Below are 17,390 nucleotides of genomic sequence, written 5' to 3'. Positions count from 1 at the left end.
AGAGACCATCGAGGAGCACTGGCTTGCTCCTCACGCTGGCTCACCCTGTTTTCTTATACAACTCAGGTCCACCTTGCCCAGATGTGGCATTGCCCACATTGAGCTGCACCCTCCCATATCAACAATTCATCAAGACAGGGCACTACAGGCCTGCCTACAGGCAGTCCGATGGAGGCATGTTCTCACTGAGGTTCCTCTTCCCGGATAACTCTAGGCTGTATCAAGTGCACAAGATTAACCAAGACAATGACAGAACTCTCTTATTAAGGAGAAGCACAGAGGCACGAGCTCAGGCTTTGCTGTCTCACAGCTTGAAGCATAGACCACCTCTCACTTGTTAGAGTCTCTCTCAGGCCAAACCTCAGTTTCTCACCTATCAAGTTGAGACTACACTCTGTTATCACGTGACTTGACACTGTTACTGCTCCCACGAATCTGGGCTGTCCTGTAACCAGAAAAACTCCATAAATGGTTGTGTGTGGGTTCCCACTCCAGGCTGCAAGAACCTAGTGGGCTCCCCCTCCTTCTAGAAAACTGTCCACTGAGGACATTTACCCTGGAATGCTGCGGCTGGGACACCATGTGGAGCCAGCGCAGCTGAGGCCATTCTGGACCATCAGCCCCCGGCCAGCAGCTGACCACAGACTCCCCAGGGAGCCCAGATGAGCCATGGATGTATCCAGATTGAATTACTAACCCACATAGCATCATGAGCTAAATAATGGCATTGTTTTAAACCACTGAGTTTTGGGGTACACAGCAATAGAAAGCACATGCATATATACTATGTACTTCACAAAGACTGTGTGAGTGTTTAAAATGATAATTCATGTGAAATGCTTTGAGCTAGTTCTGCTACCAGGAACTGATTGGCAGAATAAACTGTTTTCATATCCATCATCTTTTTCCTCATCACAATGATGGCACAACGTGCTATGGCTTCTAACATCCACTTACTCTCCAAATGTAATGTCTGCCCCCTTTCTTATCAGAGCATATTTATAGTGTAGCTCAAATGCCACCTTCATAGAGAAGTTTCCTAAGACTCACCTGACTGAGAGCATACTATTCTCTGTCGCCTACCCTACCGTGTGTGTGTGTGTGTGTGTGTGTGTGTGTGTGTGTGTGTGTGTGTGTGTGTGTAGGTAGATAATGCAACTTGTTTACATGTAAAGCTTTCAGCACTGTGCCTACCAGTTGGAAATCTGTCAGCATTCCCTCGCAGCACAGTTAGAAGCCAGTGTGTCTCACACTCTGACCTTAGCAATTGCACAGGACTCATCTACTATCAATGAAATAAATAAGTAAAAATTAGTAGTGCTATGTTTTCTGCAGGGAGTATGACAAGCACACTTGTGTCCTGTTCTGTTCCTTTCAGAACTGCCTTCATTGTTTTGTTTCTACTTGTTTGCAAAGCAAATATCTTCTTCAAAACCATGCTGTGTGAGTTCCACATCTGCTTAGGGCTCTGCTCTCTTAGAAGCACTGCAGACCTGAAAGTCCTCATCAGTTCTGCTCATGCTTTAAGCTACTTTAATTTTCTTGCAACACCTATTATATGAACTATGTCCTCAACAGTTGTGTCCCGTTAATATTTTTCAGAAAATGTTTTCATGAGGCTGAGCATGACAGAAGGAAGCCCCTCGAGGCAAGGTCAGGTTCCTGCTTGCAGGCTGGCTGGATGCATCTGTGGTTTCATGTCATTCCACTCAGTCATCTGGCTATTCTTGCTTATCCTTTGGGACTTGTCTGGGTTTTATATCTCCCAAGAAAATGATTTCCCAACTCTTCTGGCTCAAACTCGCCAGTCTCCCAGCACCCCCTGCTTCGTTACAATGAGACTGTGATTGTCTCTTTCCAGGAAAACAAACATTGGAGGTGGCTGTTTATTTTCCTTTCTTATTTGCATATTCTGCCCACAGTATCCCACACTGAAGAGTCGTTTTCTCACTGGTGGTGAGAGGCATGAGGACTGTTTCCTAAGCTGAGTTTGGGCAGGATCCACAGTGTCTCTGCCTGCCCCTGGGGAAGGCTAGTCTGCTGGGAAGAAATGACATGTACACCTATACAGTCATATTGCTCCATGTAGCAGCTGTCCTCGCCATCTGATGTTGACCTAGTCTCTTGCTGAAGGACTTATTGTTCAGATCTAATTGCGGCAAGAGCTATTAGACATTCACTGTAACGTTTTAGAAGATATTTAAACTTAATGGGCCCTAAAACTCTAGTTAGAAACTGCAGTTTTTGTTTAAATGTACAAATTAATTATTTAACATGACTCACTTTATTTTTAATGTAGGTTATTGACTGGTAAGTCAGTCAATGAGGTCAATATTATTCCTGCAGGTGGCAGAGTCTCTGGGTCAATATGCAGCCTTGATTTGCAATTTACCAGCAAAGTGGACATGTAGCATGGCTTGTTGGAGAAAGACAAAAGAAGCATGTATTCGAATGTTTCTTTTGTTTCTTTTTCACGTGTCAACCTTTGACATGGTTTAAATTATCTTTAACTTCAAACCCCTTTGCATTAAGGACAATCGTAGTCTTGTGTAACCACCACCATTGACCATGCAAGGAAACTTTTCATCATCCCGAACTAAAGTCAGGTCCGCACTGGACAGTTAATTTGCCATTCCCTCCTCTCTTTCCACTCCTGACAACCATCATTCTCTTTTATCATGAGGAAATGGCCTGCTTTAGCTGCCTTACACAAGAGGGATGATACAATATTTGTCCTTTTGTGTGTGGCTTATTTCATGTAACATGGTATCTTCAAGATTCAGAGGTAGTACAGTATGAGCCAGAATTCCAAGGATTTGGGGTCTGGTACTGCCCTATTGCCAACATTTAAATTTAGTTTCACCTATGACTGGACATTTGTGTCATTCATGACTCTTGGCTCTCAGGAATAATCTGCTTTAGACATTGGTGGAAAAGTATGTTTGAATCACTAATTTGAATTATCTGTGATGCAAACCTGTCAGTGAAACTGTTGAGTCCATCGGTGACCGTCTGCTTAACCCTGTGGAGAGGTGCCATGCAGGTTTGTAAATGGACTGGGCCCATTTACATCTCCAATATCCTCACCAACATTTTTCATTTCTAATTTTTAAGATAATTGCCATCTTTGTAGATGCTAGGTGACACTTCACTGTGTTTTGAGCCGTGTTTCTCTAGGACAATGATTATGACTATTTCTTTGTATGTTCAGATTGGATATTTCAAGGTCTTTGTGGAAATATCCATTCAATTCCTTTGTCTGACTTTTAAGTGGGCTCCTTATTTTGTTGTTGAGCCATACGGGTTCTTTATATGGTCTCGATAGAAATGCTTTACTGCACTCATAATTTACAAATATTCAATTCTGCAGATTCCCTTTATCTTCTTCACCTTTGCTTTGATTTAAAAAACTATTAATTGTTATAAAGTCCAGCTTTGTTTCATTTTTCTGATTTTGGTGCTTTTGGTGTCATATTTAAGAAATTATTACCAAGTCCAATGTCAAACTACTTTCTCCTAAATATTTTATAGGCTTTGTAGCTCTGGTCTTTATGTTTGGATGAGAGTTTGACACACTTTGGATATAGGAGGAGGTGAGAATTCATCTCTGCATGCAGACATCTTGTTTTCACAGTAGCATTTGCTGAAGAGACCACACTTTCCTCATTGAAGAATGTGGTGCCCTCACCAAAATATTCTTAATAAACTTTATTATAAAAATTCTTGCAAATATATAAAAACATCACATAACAAAATTATTTGACTATATTCGTGGAAGTTTAATTCTTTGCTCCCTGGACTTACTTGAATCTTTTGTTCTCACTACTACTCAGAATCTACACATGGGGCTGTTATACACTGTGTAAGAGAGAAAACTGAAGAGAGGAAATTTAGAACTTTAAAAAGATACAAATCTGTTTAAAATTGAGAAGAGAATATGATTACTTTTCATTGGCTAGAGAGTCCAGAGCTGGGCCAGCTTTACTGTGAGGCCAGAAGCCGCAGAGATTGTGTGGCAGTTTGAATGTAATTGGCCTCAATAAGCTCACGGGGAGTGACACTATTAGGAGATGTGGCTTTGTTGGAATAGGTGTGGTCTTTTTGGAGGAAGTGTGTCACTATGGGGGAGGGCTTTAATATCTCCTATATGCTCAAGCCATGCCCAGGGTATCAATTCACTTCCTGTTGCCTGTGGACCAAAATGTAGAACTCTCAGCTCCTACTGCAGCACCATGCCTGTCTGCCCACCACTATGTCCCACCATGATGATAATGGACTAAACCTCTAAAACTGTAGCCCCCGCCCCATTAAATGTTTTTCTATATAAGAGTTTCCATGGTCATGGCATCTCTTCACAGCAATAGAAACCCTAAGACAGATTGATTCTCATTGAAAGCAGGAGTCTCTCAGGGTTCACCTGGAGCTACCATGTCCCCAGTGCTTGGAGCTTAGCATATGGTTCTTGCTGCTAATTTCCCATTTTCTCTCAGAGACAGATATTTTCTTGTTCATTTCCACCATTAGCTAACTATATTTTCTGCATCATCACAAGAAATCTTGTGGGACTGTGACTGTAGTTGAGTTGGTTGAGCTTGCCTGGCATAAACAAGGTCATGAGTATGATCCCCAGGAGTCTATAAACTGGGCATTGAGAAGTAGAGGTGGCAGAATGAGAAGTTCAAGGTCATCCTTGGCCATGTAGTAGGCTTGAGGCCACCCTTGGTTACATGACAGCCTATCAAAATAAAATAAAATTAAATTGAGAGTCAGAGGGAAAATAGAGAACAACAGGTGGATGGGAGAAAAGGAGAGCAATTTAACATTGGTTATTTGTATTTCCAAAGAAATGAGATACATATGAATGGGATGACTTCATTACTTTTACATTGTTGTGATAAAACACCATGACCAAGGCAACCTACAGAGAAAGTACTTAACTTACCATTTCAAAGGTTTATGGTCCACGATGGCATAGAGAACAAGGGAGAACTCACATCTCCATTCACAACCATGAGGCAGAGAGAGAGAGAGAGAGAGAGGGAGGGAGGGAGAGAGAGAGAGAGAGAGAGAGAGAGAGAGAGAGAGAGAGAGAGAAGGAACACTAGGGACATGGGCATCTTTTGAAACTTCAAAGCCCATCCCTAGTGACACACCTCCTCCAACCAAGCCACACCTCCTAATCCTTCCCAAACAGTGCCACCAACTGTGGACCAAGTATTCAAATGTATGAGCTAGAGGGGTGGAGGTAGGGTTCTTATCCAAACCACCACATTTTACTCCCAATAAGCCCATGGCCATATCATAATGCAAGATGTATTTAGTCCAACTTCAAAAGTCACCATAGTCTTTCACAGTCTCCACATAGTTTAAAAGTGCAAAGTCTCTTCACGACTCAAGGCCATCTCTTAATTGTAACCCCCTGTTACAATCAAAATAAAAAGCAACTTACATGCTTCCAACATAGAATCCTACAGAATACACATTACTATTCCAAAAAGGAGGAATCTGATAATAGCAAGGAGATACTAGACCAAAATGCACAACCCAGCAGCACAAACTCCAAATCTTGTAGCTGAGATACTCCTGCTCCTCCAGCGTTGATAATTGCAGTGCATTACTCTGCCTTAGGCTGCTTCTACTCCCTGTGTTCAGCTCTCCTTGGCAGGTATCCCATGCCTCTGGCACCTCTAACATCTTGGGGTCTCCAACATAATCCAGGCTTCCCTTTCACAGCTTCAGACAAAGACCTCTCTCACACAATGGTCTCCATGTACAAAGTCCCCTGCCATATGCCTGGCCTCAGCAACTCCCCTTAACTGTGCAGGAAGATTCCACAAGCCCCTTTACTTATGTAACCTTCATGAACCTAAGGCAGCACCACATGGATGGCAATGCCAAGTTTGACTATCAACTTGGGGTATACCCTGGTAACCTGGAATCACATTCATGGCAGCTTTGATTTGTTGTTGCTTCTTTTTTTGTTTGTTTGTTTTTCAAGACAGGGTTTCTCTGTGTAGTTTTGGTGCCTTTCCTGGAGCTCACTTGGTAGCCCAGGCTGGCCTCGAACTCACAGAGATCTGTCTGTCTCTGCCTCCTGAGTGCTAGGATTAAAGGCGTGTGCCACCAACGCCCTGCCTTTGTTGTTGCTTTTTAGGAGCAACATCTAATATTTCTTAGACCTTTTCTTTTCACAAGTTGGAAGCTGAGCTGGGTGGGGTCTTGCCCTGAGGTCATCCCTCCCTTTATTCCATTTTGCATCAGGCTTTTCTTTAATCTTCTTAACTCTTTTAGCACAAGACGTGGCTCCAATGTTAAATTTCTTGGTGCACTTTTTTTTCCACCCTCAAATTATATATTTTGTAATTGTTTTGTCCCCATTAGCTCTTTTATTGTAGACCTACATAAGACCTACTAATAGCAACACAAGAGAGTCAATGTTAGGCTGCCTAGAAATTTCCTCCACAAAGAAAATTAGTCCTTTACTTTTCATTTTAGCATCAGGAAATTTTTCAGAACAAAGTTAGAAAGCAGCCACTTCTCTGCCCAAACGCCATAAGAATTATCTTTAGCCCAGAGGCTGATATTGTTCTCCTCTTAAACATCTTGACCTGGATCCTCCACAGTCTACATAGCTCTTAGCGCCGCTGTTTTCTAAGCTCTAACTAGGACGGCCCATTAAGCTTGATTACAGCATTCAATCACCTTCCTAGTTCAAAGTCCTAAAGTCTTCGACATTCCTCCAAAAATCAAAACAAGCTGTAAAAGAAAGGGCTTAATTTGGTTTATAGTTTCAGGAGGTGAGAGTCCATGATGGCAGAACAGAGAAACACCTGAGGACTCATATCTTACTCAACAACTATGAGACAGAGGAGAGAGAGAGAGGAAGAGAGAGTGGTCGGGGGAGAGGGAGATGATAGAGATAGAGATGATAGAGATGATGGAGCTAGAGATACATGGAGATGATAGAGAGAAAAGATGCAGAGAGAGACAGAGACAGAGAGAACATGTACTGGGAATCCCATTAGTGTTTTGAAACCTCAAAATCTGCCCCCAGTGACATATCTCCTCCAACAAGGCCAAACCTCCTAATCTTTCTCAAATAGTTCCACCAACCAGAGACCAAACATTCTAGACCCTATGGGGACCATTGTCGTTCAGACCATCACAGGGTCCAACAAAGATGAATCTTTCTGTACACGTCTTTATTTCCCTTCCCACTCTTGGCATGCCTGGCCATCATATACCTTCAGCTATAGCTATGTAGAGAAAAGGTCAAGGTTCATTCTGATGGCTGTGGCGGTCATTGCCCAGAATCCCAAGTCTGAGATTTGAGAAGAAAGCAGATTCCTTCAGAGTCTTCCATGGGAAACAGCCATTCTTTCCTGTCCCTTGCCTGTATGGGCTCCACCCTGTAGAGCTGTAATCAGTGTCACCCGGGTCCCCTCCTCACAACACCTCACAACTTCACCTGAAGGTTTTCACTGTTATGTTCTACTTCTTAAGCAGAGGTGACTTAAATGCCAGCTCCCAACGTGAATCTGCTTCACGGTTCAGCTTCCCATACTCATTAACCCCCTTAGCTTTTTAGTTGAACAGTTGCTTTCTAATGTTTCCAGAAATTTCTGTCGATACTTTCATGTAAAGCCATTGTCTGAGGCACGTGACTCGGCACTGGCTGTCCAGGGCAATGCTACCCTCCACAGACCTCTTCCTTCCCTTCCCTGCACTCTTGACCCAGACCCGGGCAACAGGCACCTCAAGGCACGGATGGTGTTTACTTTGGCACAGTTTCATCCATTGTGCGTGGTCCTCAATATCCTCCTCATATAAATATCAACCAGAGCTAAGGAAATGGCATCCTTTCCCCCTGCTTTCACCGTCCTTTCTTGTTGTTTTCACATTTCCACTCAGTCCTGAAATTTCAAAAGTAACCAAGAGGCACGAATCCTCCAATTACACCTTACTCATTGTTTCTGAGGCCTTAGGAAGAAAGGAGAGAAAAGATTAAAACGAAACTAACACAGGCTAGCCATGTGGATAGCTTGGCTTATACATCATACACAAAGCCCTGGGTTCTGTCCCCAGCACCACATAAACCAGGTACTTACCTGTAATTCCAGCAGTGGGAGGCAGAGGCAGGAGGAACAGAAGTTGAAGTCCATCCTCCACCACTCCATAGCAAGTTCAAGGCCAGCCTGGGATACATGAAACCCTGTCTGGGGGAAAATATATACATAAAGACTTGACCCTTGTCTAGTAAATTCTGTGAGCCTTCTGTTGGTTCCCACAAGCCTTCTGCAGAAACTGTGGTAAGTGGGGATGCTCAAGGAGGAGAATGTGAGTGTTATGAAATGTCACATCTTCCTGCCTGAGGGAGATTTATTTATTGGAAATTATATTGCAAGGAAAAAAGTCTAAATAAATGAAATGTCCAGTCATGATGTCACATGTCCATGCACTGTAGAATAGAGCCACGATTCTGCACTTATATAAACGAAGCTGTCCAAAGCTTGTTATTCTAAAGCTGGAAGCAGGCAGCTCCCCTGTGGGCCTCGTGGTCCCTGCTCCCAGCCTGATTCATGGCCAGCACTGAGACACAGGAAGTTCACGTCTGCAGTAATCTAAACACCGTGAAAATGGAGCCGAAGGAGTGCATGGAAAGGTAAAAATGGGCTAAGCCCCATAACCCAGACAAGAGCCACGCAGCTCAGCAGGAGGGAGAGCAGGGAAAAATTAAACTCTGGTTCATGGACAATTACCCAGTTTTTGCAAAATGAAAATGGAATTCCCTTGTTCAAAATTCCTTAAGAACTTCAAGACAAGGGAAATAGAGAGCTAAACCAAGTGTGGAGGTCTTTCTAAGTGTGGGGCTGCACATGCCTACCCGGGCTCCACAGTCCAGACACTGGCTCTTCCAAACAACCCAGGGTCTAGCTATGTAGCTCAGTGGGCCGAGGGCTGGCCTAGCACGATGTGGGAAGTCCTTGGGTGCATCCTCAGCACCATGAAAGCTGGATGTGGTAGATGAATGTAATCCAGCAATAGGAAGGTGGGGCCAGGAGAATCAGGAGTTCAGGGTCATCCTCAGCTACATAATTTGAAGTGATCCTATGTGTTTGAAACAGGATGAGGAGTTGTGCAGCAATGAGAACCTCAGTGACCTCAGCTAGACACCACTCATTCATCTTGGTTATTTGGGAACAGAATTGCATATTAAATGGTAGTTTATGCAGGCATTTGCTATTTACATCTGAGGTTGTTTGTACGTGGCTGCAGAGCAAGGTTGGGGTCAGGGGAAAACCTTTTAGTCCAGCTTAGGCAGTGTCAGCTGGGTAGCCTTGAACCCTAGGCTCTTTGTACAGCTGAGCATCACCAGTACCCACACCTCCAGGACAGCCACTGGGGAAGTGCTTAAAACACACCACCACAAATCTGTCCTGTTGCTGTGTCTTTCCTTGCCCTAAAGAAAGATAAGCAAGCGTTGATTTCCCACAGTGTAAATTTATCTGTCCCCCTTTCTCACTTAAGACTTGCAACAACAAAAGAAACATGAAAACTGTCTTCATTACAAAGCAAATTTAGAGTAACAAGCAAGTGACTCCTCAAGACAGTGCACTTGAGTAGCATGGGTAAGAAGTTTTAGGGTCCAGAAGCCTTGGCCACAGGAGCCTCTGTTCAGCCCCTCTTGGAGGGTATCATGACCCTCGAGAATCCTCTAGGAGTCTTCCTGTATTTGCCCAGTCAGAGACCAGATGAGGAGAGCCATTTGGTTTAAATGGGTAGTAATGAAATCTCGCTGCTCTCATTAAAACAAAAATACAATAAAAAAAATACCACTGCCTGCTGCTGGTAGGTGGAGTTAGAATGAGCAGAGGTAAACTTCAGTTTCAAGGGGCAAGTGTTAAATGATTGCTCTCTAAGCTGGCCGCCTATGCTGTGCGAGACCTCGCTCCATTTTAATAATTCGCCTTTTGTTTGCAGCAGAAACAGAAACGGCGCGTTATGATTTGGAAGGGGGTTTTTTATGTGCAATTAGAGTGCCAAGAACCACGACGTAACACATTTCAGGTTCCCTAATTGGGCCAAGAGGAAACCATCATTTCTGAAGTGACTTGGGTGCCTTACCCTGGTTCAACTTCTCTGAAATACTTGGAATTATTTTGGTAATGCCTGCTTATTTTCAGCATTTCCATTTAACGTTAAGGCTGTGTGTTTTCTAGCTGTGCGTCTCTGTTATGGGAAACAGTGTTAATGACCAGTTTCTTACATTCTGAACCTGTCAAGAAAATTGTCATTTGTAAATGATTCCATGTGATGGGTTTTTTTTAACCTTAACACAACCCCACTCTCCTCCACCAAGACTCAGAGCCAAATTAATATCAATAGTGAAATGATTTCTGTCCATGCAACCAGTAAAATGCTGAGTATTTAGGAAAAATCATCTCTTGAAACAATAATAAAAGTCTCATAGGTTCTTACACACAGCTATCAAATGAGTCTCTGATAATTAGTCTCAAATATTCTCATAATTTTTGCATAACTCCAACTAGTAAAGTCAAATGTTAAATAAAACAGCTCTAAATGAAGAAAGCAGAGAAAATCGCTTTAGTTTGTTTTAATCAATATTTTATTTCTTGCAAAGCACTATGGCTGCTTCTGGAAATCAATGATGCAGTGCGGCCTTTGTAGTTCAATTGACTTTCTGCTCCAGACCATCCACATGGCTATTAACGCAAAGTGAAATTAAGATGGAGAGCTGCACAGTCAGACCTGAATAATCCATACGAGTTTACCCCATACCCCAGGGTCTCTGAAAACACTATGCTGGGTAGGAATGGGCCTGACATCCTCCATATGCTATTGACTTGTTGAATCCCAGATTCTTTAATCTGAATAAAAATAGCATTTTTCAATCTGACTGGCATTGGGAGAGGTCCAGCCACAACCAAATCAATAACTCCTTGGAGACAGAAGAGTGCACATTAGCTACACAGAATGACAGTGCGCTGGCCGAGCCAAAGGAAGAAAAGAAAACATCACTTATATAAATTTGTGCATTTACACATGGATGTATATTCACCTGTGATAAAAATCCAGATAACTAGGATTAAAATTATGGGAACTCTGCCAGAGAAAGAAGGAAATACAGTAAGACTTGGGAGCCAAGGAAAGGCAAATGCGGAGGTCTGCAGGCTCTAATGTGTGTGTGTGGGGGGGGGGAGAGTGTGCAGCAGACAGGCATGTGCCCAGCAATGAAAACGTTTGTCCAGCTGTGCTTTGAAACTAACAAAAACTTCAGTTGCTCACATATATCATTGGAACATTTTGTTGACTAGAAATTTTCCTCTTAAACATTTTTATTATCCTTTTGGTTTGGCTTATTGTGGTATCACTGGCAAATTAAAAATTGCATATATTTCCAGCATACAAAGGGGTGCAACATGTGTATGTATGTGGACTCTGTGAATGGGGTCCACAATCAAGCTGTCTAACACGCCCATATTGTCCTATGGTTAAGTTCTTTGCATGCATGAGGACACGTGAGAGCCTCTTACCACATTTCAGCTGTGTGAGACAGTCTTTTTAACTCAAGTCACTCACCTGCACACTGAATCTTAAGAACTTGTCCCTTAGATGTGACTTACCCCCCTTGGATGATTTGACCTACAGCTCTCCCCATACCTCAGGTCCTGGTGAATGCTGATTCTAACTCTGCAGTTAAGACTCTGTTTTTATTTTTTATTTATTTTTTAATATTTCACATGAACTATGTTCATATAGCGTTTGTCTTTCTGTGACTGGCTTATTTCACTCAGCCTAGTCATGTTTTTCCAAATAGACAATTTTCTCTCTTTTCAGAGTTGGGGAAAAAAAGTTCCATTCTGTCGTGTTTTCTTTTCCTTTAAAAACACGTGCATGTGTGTGCTTACGTGGGCATGTTCACATGTATGCAGGTGCGGGTGTAGTTGTTGGTGCATATAGGGATTAGAGCTCAATCTTGGGTGCCATTCCTCAGGAGCCATCTACTTCCTTTTTTTCTTTTCTTTCATATTGATTGCATTTGTTCTTTGATAGTTTCATGCCTGTATATAGGACATACTGTTTAATCTCATTCCCCTGCCAACTCTGATTTCCCCTCACTGCCGTCCTCCCTCCCCCCCCATCCCCCCCACCCCACCCCCCCACCCCCGCTTGTGACCCACTGACTTTAGTCAGGAATATCTGTGTGACCACAGGTTTGGAACTATCCCCTGGAGCCTGCTCACTGTTGGGTGCACAGCTAAAGGCGATGACTGACTGTCCTCCCCCAGAATCCATTAGTGGCTCATAGTTCAGTGGTGGGAGGAGGGCCTCATGAGTGCCTGTCAGTCCATGATAGCCTGTTGACCAGCCCAGTCTTGGGCAGGACCATCAGAACAGATCAGTCCATGATAGCCTGTTGACCGGCCCAGTCTTTGGCAGGACCATCAGAACAGATCTTACAGCTGCTGTAAGATCATGTTGGTGTGGCTGTGTGACATTCTGAGTCTAGCATTTTCTCCTTATCTTTGGGTTCTTGCATTCTTTTCTCTCTGCTCTCCCCACCTTAGATGGAGTAGTTTAACTGTCCCTAAACCTTAGCACTATGAGCACCAGACTATCATTTATTCTAAGCACTATGAATAGCCTCAAGTCTGCATCCACTGCCTTTCACTGAAGAGACCCTTCTCTAATTAAGAATGAGAGTAACATTTGTCCATAGGCACAAGCATAAATACTGAAATTACAGTTTGGTGTCATGTCAATTTAGATAAATAACAGTAGCGAGTTCCTTCCTGGGGTCTATGACCTCCCCCAGCTGTGACTTTTTGAACAGGTTTACAGTCCCACATCTTGTTTCTTGAAACGGTGATTGTTACTAGCCTAGCACTTACGAATTAGGCTATTCTGTAAGGCTAGTGAGCCCGGGGGAGCCTCTGGCTTCTGCCTTTCCAATGCTGAGATTAGAAACACATGACACCATGGTCAGTTTTTAACATGCCTTCCGGGGATGAAACTCGGGTTGTCATATTGTGCAGAAGGCTCTTTTCTGACTGAACCACTTCCCCAGCCCCATGCCGTGCTTTCTTGACTCTATCACATCGTTGATGGACGTTAAGGTGTTCCCTTGCATTGACAAGTATGAATAACGCATTAAGGAACTGAACATGGATGAAAATGTCTCTTCAAGACATCAATTTTATATTCTCAGGCTGTACAGCTGAGTGAGACTGCAAGTAATATAGAACGGGGAAAATTTTTTGTCAACCATATATCGGAAAGGGGTATGTCCTCATTTGCTTCTTTGTTGTTGTGATAAAACACTGACCAAACCTGGCTTGGGAGGAAAGGGTCTATTTGACTTGTAGGTTACATTCCATCATCAAGGAAAGTCAGGGAAGGAACTCAAGGCAGAAACCTTAAGGCAGGAATAGAAACAAAGACAGTGGAGAAATGTATATAACCCAGGACCACCCATCCTGGCATGGTGCCAGCCACAATGATCTGGGTCTTCCTACATTAATCAGCAGTTAAGAAGATGCCCCACATACATTCCCACAGGCCAGTCCAATGGAGGCAATTCCTCAATTAAGGTTTTCTCTTCCAAGACAGTTCAAGTTGACAACTGAAGCTAAACTATGAAAGTGGATAATATCTAAAATTCCCAAGAAACCCAAAACCCAAGGAGTCAAAAGTCAAATTTTTAAAAAAATTGTTAAGAGGCTGGAGAGATGGCTATCAGGTTTAGAGTACTTGCTGCTCTTCCAGGGGACCCAAGTTGTGTTTCAGTTGGGTGGCTCACAACCACCTATAACTTCAACTCCAGGGACTCAGACACCTTCTTCTGCCCCCACCCATGCACTGTTCTCATACGCACATACCCACAACACAGACACACACACACACACACACACACACACACACACACACACACACACACACATGTAAATAAAATTAAAATTTTAATTTAATTAAAAATTAAACATTGTAAAAACTATTATTAGGTCTGAAACAGATATTCCTCAAAAAAACCCTCAGATGGTCCACAGCTATATGAAAAGATACCTAACACCACCATCACTAACATTCACATCAGAACCACAATGAAATGCCGCATATAATCTGATCACACTTGACAACGGATGTCATCGATGTATTTTGCAAATATCACCCATTCCATCTACATAAGATCATTCTCCATTATTGTATGGTATTTATTAGTTCACTTTGAACACCAACATTATTTTAAAAAACTGTATATTACTGTTATTTAGCAAAATGTATATTACCATTTTGCATTACTAAGGAAAAAAAGCCTGTGAACTAAATATTGAAATGCTTTCCTGTCCTTTTATGCTATTTTTTTTCACGGTAGCAACATTTAATGGTGGGGGGCATCCGTCCTTCTTGGCCACCGCCTTCCTCATGGCGGCCAGCACGTTACTCAGCTCCTCCTGCTTCCTCTTGGTGCAGATGTGCGTGCCCACCCTCTTCTTGATGAACTTGAGCACGGGCTTGTCCTTGGACACCTTCAGCAGCTCCATGGCGGCCAGCTCATGGGGTGCGAAGCCACACACATCCCGGATCATGTCCCACACGAACTTGGTGTGCTTGGTGAGGCGCCTGTGGCACTGGCTATGTGCCAGCTTGCTGACATTCTTCGTCACCTTGTGGCCCTTGTTAAGGCCCGCGGCCATGGGGTAGCTCAGGGCCATGACTACTGCTCTCCAATGGCAGCCACAACAGGAAGCTTTGATGCTAATTTTTATCTACTAAAATCCCTTTCAGTATGAGTTGACATAGTCTTTGAATGCACACATATATGTGAAAACATAAACAGGACTAATTGGTTACAGTAGTTCTACATGGTGTCACCTCCTAATCTGATTAGGAGTTGATGATAGCCAGGGGGTGTGGTGTGGATGGTCCTGACTCCTTGGGAGACTGGCCAGAAGACTGAAGTCAGTCATAGCAGCATAGTGAGATCCCACTTAAAAAAACTGTCGTGATTCTACACATGATGCCAAACCCTGCCCGTGAAATGCATTTGTGATTTGTGACATAGGCCATTCCCACCATCGACAGATTTTCCTTCAAATTGCTGGCATCTGTTTTTCAAGTTGGTATCATGTAATTGTGTGTATTCTGCATGTATAGTATAAGCTTCTTAATGTTGAAGAATATTGAGTCTGTGGAAAAGTGAAAAGAATTATGAGCTGAGTGTCTGTGAGCTCTGGTGGGTTACAGACGCTCTACAGTAGCTTCCCTCTTCTCTTGACATGCCCATTTGAAAAGACATCAGAACCCATCACCCTAAACATTTTAGTGTGTATCTCATGTGATGAGAACACTACTCAACATAATAAACAACAATATTATTCTAGCCCAAACCACCTACATTAACTGTGTCCTATATTGTGTTTATGCTTAAGATCCTCCAGTTTTCCTCCAAGAGTTTTTGTGCTTTCTTTTCCTGTGATCCAAGTCCTAATCAAGCTGCTTATTCTAGCTTTGGCATTGACCTTGCTTGGAAGCCCAAGTTTACTCTCTCTCTCTCTCTCTCTCTCTCTCTCTCTCTCTCTCTCTCTCTCTCTCTCTTCTCTTCCTTTTAAATTTTTGTCTTAATTTTGCATGTTGCTGTATTTGTGTGTGTGTGTGTGTGTGTGTGTGTGTGTGTGTGTGTGTGTGTGTGTACTGTGTGTGCCTATTTTGGTGCACATTACAGAGGGGCATATGGAGGACAGAGTGATATTTTCATCTAGTGTCTCCACTTTATCATTTGTTGGAGACAAGGTCTTTCACTGAACCTGAGCTCACCATAATTTCCGCTATCACAGACGGTCAGACAAACTGAGAGGGTTCTTCTGTCTCCATTTCCCACTACCGGGATTGCAGGTACATGACAGCAGCAAGTCTGGCTTTAACTACATACAGTGCTGGAGATCTGTGTTCAGGTCCTCGTGTCTGCACAGCACGTGTTGTACCCACTGAGCCGCCTCTCCAGTCCCTCCAGCCCTACTTCTTGTACAATATCCCACATTACAGAGTTTTCTGAAGATTTCCTTGTGATTATATTCAACTCTATTACTTTCGGCAAAAAAACGCTGCACAGTTGCTGTTGTATACATCTAATTACATCACACCAGGAAACAAACAGCATTGTTTTCCTCCACAGTGTTCAAGCTTAACTGCCTGGCTCACCCGATGCCTACTACATCTCATTTATATAGGTATGTTTACCTTAAAATTAATAACCACATAATAAATAACACTTAAGACCTTGTCAGTGTCTTCTTTCCCCAAAACTGCTGCTCAGTGGTTTCAGTTTTCATTTGTGCCCTCTGTTCAAGCACATTGTTAAATTAGAAGTTAGAAATTATTCTTTAATTGTTGATTCTGATGCTTTCTTGGTCTTATTTAAAAATGATCACAAAGATATATAATGTACAGACAAAGAGGGTGTAGATTCTATGTTGTAAATGATGGGTGTTGGCAGTAAAGTAGTGCCTGCTGTATGCACTGGAGAGCACTTTTAAAATACGCTGCTCTGTGAACTAGACCACATTTGGTGCTCAGTTAGCAGAAGAAGAGCTGCTAACAGGAAGAGTCTAGCTGACTCACAGGTTCCTGAGATGCAAAACGGAACAAATGTGTGAACTCACCTAAGGACAAGAATATCAACAGCCTTTACAAAAAGGTAATCTTTTAAAACATAAAATATTATGTGCTAACAAGAGCAGATTTCACACGACATGAATGGTACTAGTTTTCAAGGTCTTTTGACAGCATTTAAATTTGAGCCAGATTCCTTTTCCATCATTCCATCTTCAGCCATGTTTCAGTATGTCATGGATAGCTTCCTTTCTCTTCAATCTTTCCTCCTTTGTTTGGTATATTTAATAGATTATGGACTATTAGAGTCATAAGTAAGTTTCCTGACCACACTTCATCCCATAGGTATTGTCTACTGAAGTGAGGCGCATTATCCTGAGCCGAGAAATTTTATCAGGACAGGTGTGTAGTGTCATACTTGCTTTATGTGAGTCATGAACTTGGAAGCAAGTTGCTAAGTGTCCTGGCTCAGGTTCTCATAAATTGTCATCCCCTGGTGGCCAGGGCTGCTGTCGGCAGAGGGCATAACCAGAACTGGAGTTCTCGTCTCGTGTCTTACTCCCGTGGATGTTGGCACTAGATCTCTGCTCTCTGCCACGGGAGCCTTCTCTCCTCCTTCTCCCTCTGTCCTCTCTTACTTTCCTTTCTCCTCCCTCCCTCCCTCTCTCCCCCACTCATTTTCTCCCTCTTTCTCTCTCTGTGAGTTTGTGTATCTATATATGTGAGGGGTGCGTGCATGTGTCCGTGCATCCGTGCGT

General features: G+C 42.9%; 1 pseudogene; it reads right to left on the bottom strand.

The window, feature by feature from the left end:
• LOC102917001 (large ribosomal subunit protein eL36 pseudogene) overlaps positions 1 to 14,735 on the bottom strand; it is a 29,713-nt pseudogene extending 14,978 nt beyond the window's left edge.
• Positions 14,736 to 17,390: the final 2,655 nt, after the last annotated feature.

The sequence above is a fragment of the Peromyscus maniculatus genome, chromosome 5, assembly GCF_049852395.1.
Source record: "Peromyscus maniculatus bairdii isolate BWxNUB_F1_BW_parent chromosome 5, HU_Pman_BW_mat_3.1, whole genome shotgun sequence".
Taxonomy (NCBI): Eukaryota; Metazoa; Chordata; class Mammalia; order Rodentia; family Cricetidae; genus Peromyscus; species Peromyscus maniculatus.
Note: the sequence above shows the minus strand (reverse complement) of the source record. Positions and strands in the feature narration are given on the sequence as shown.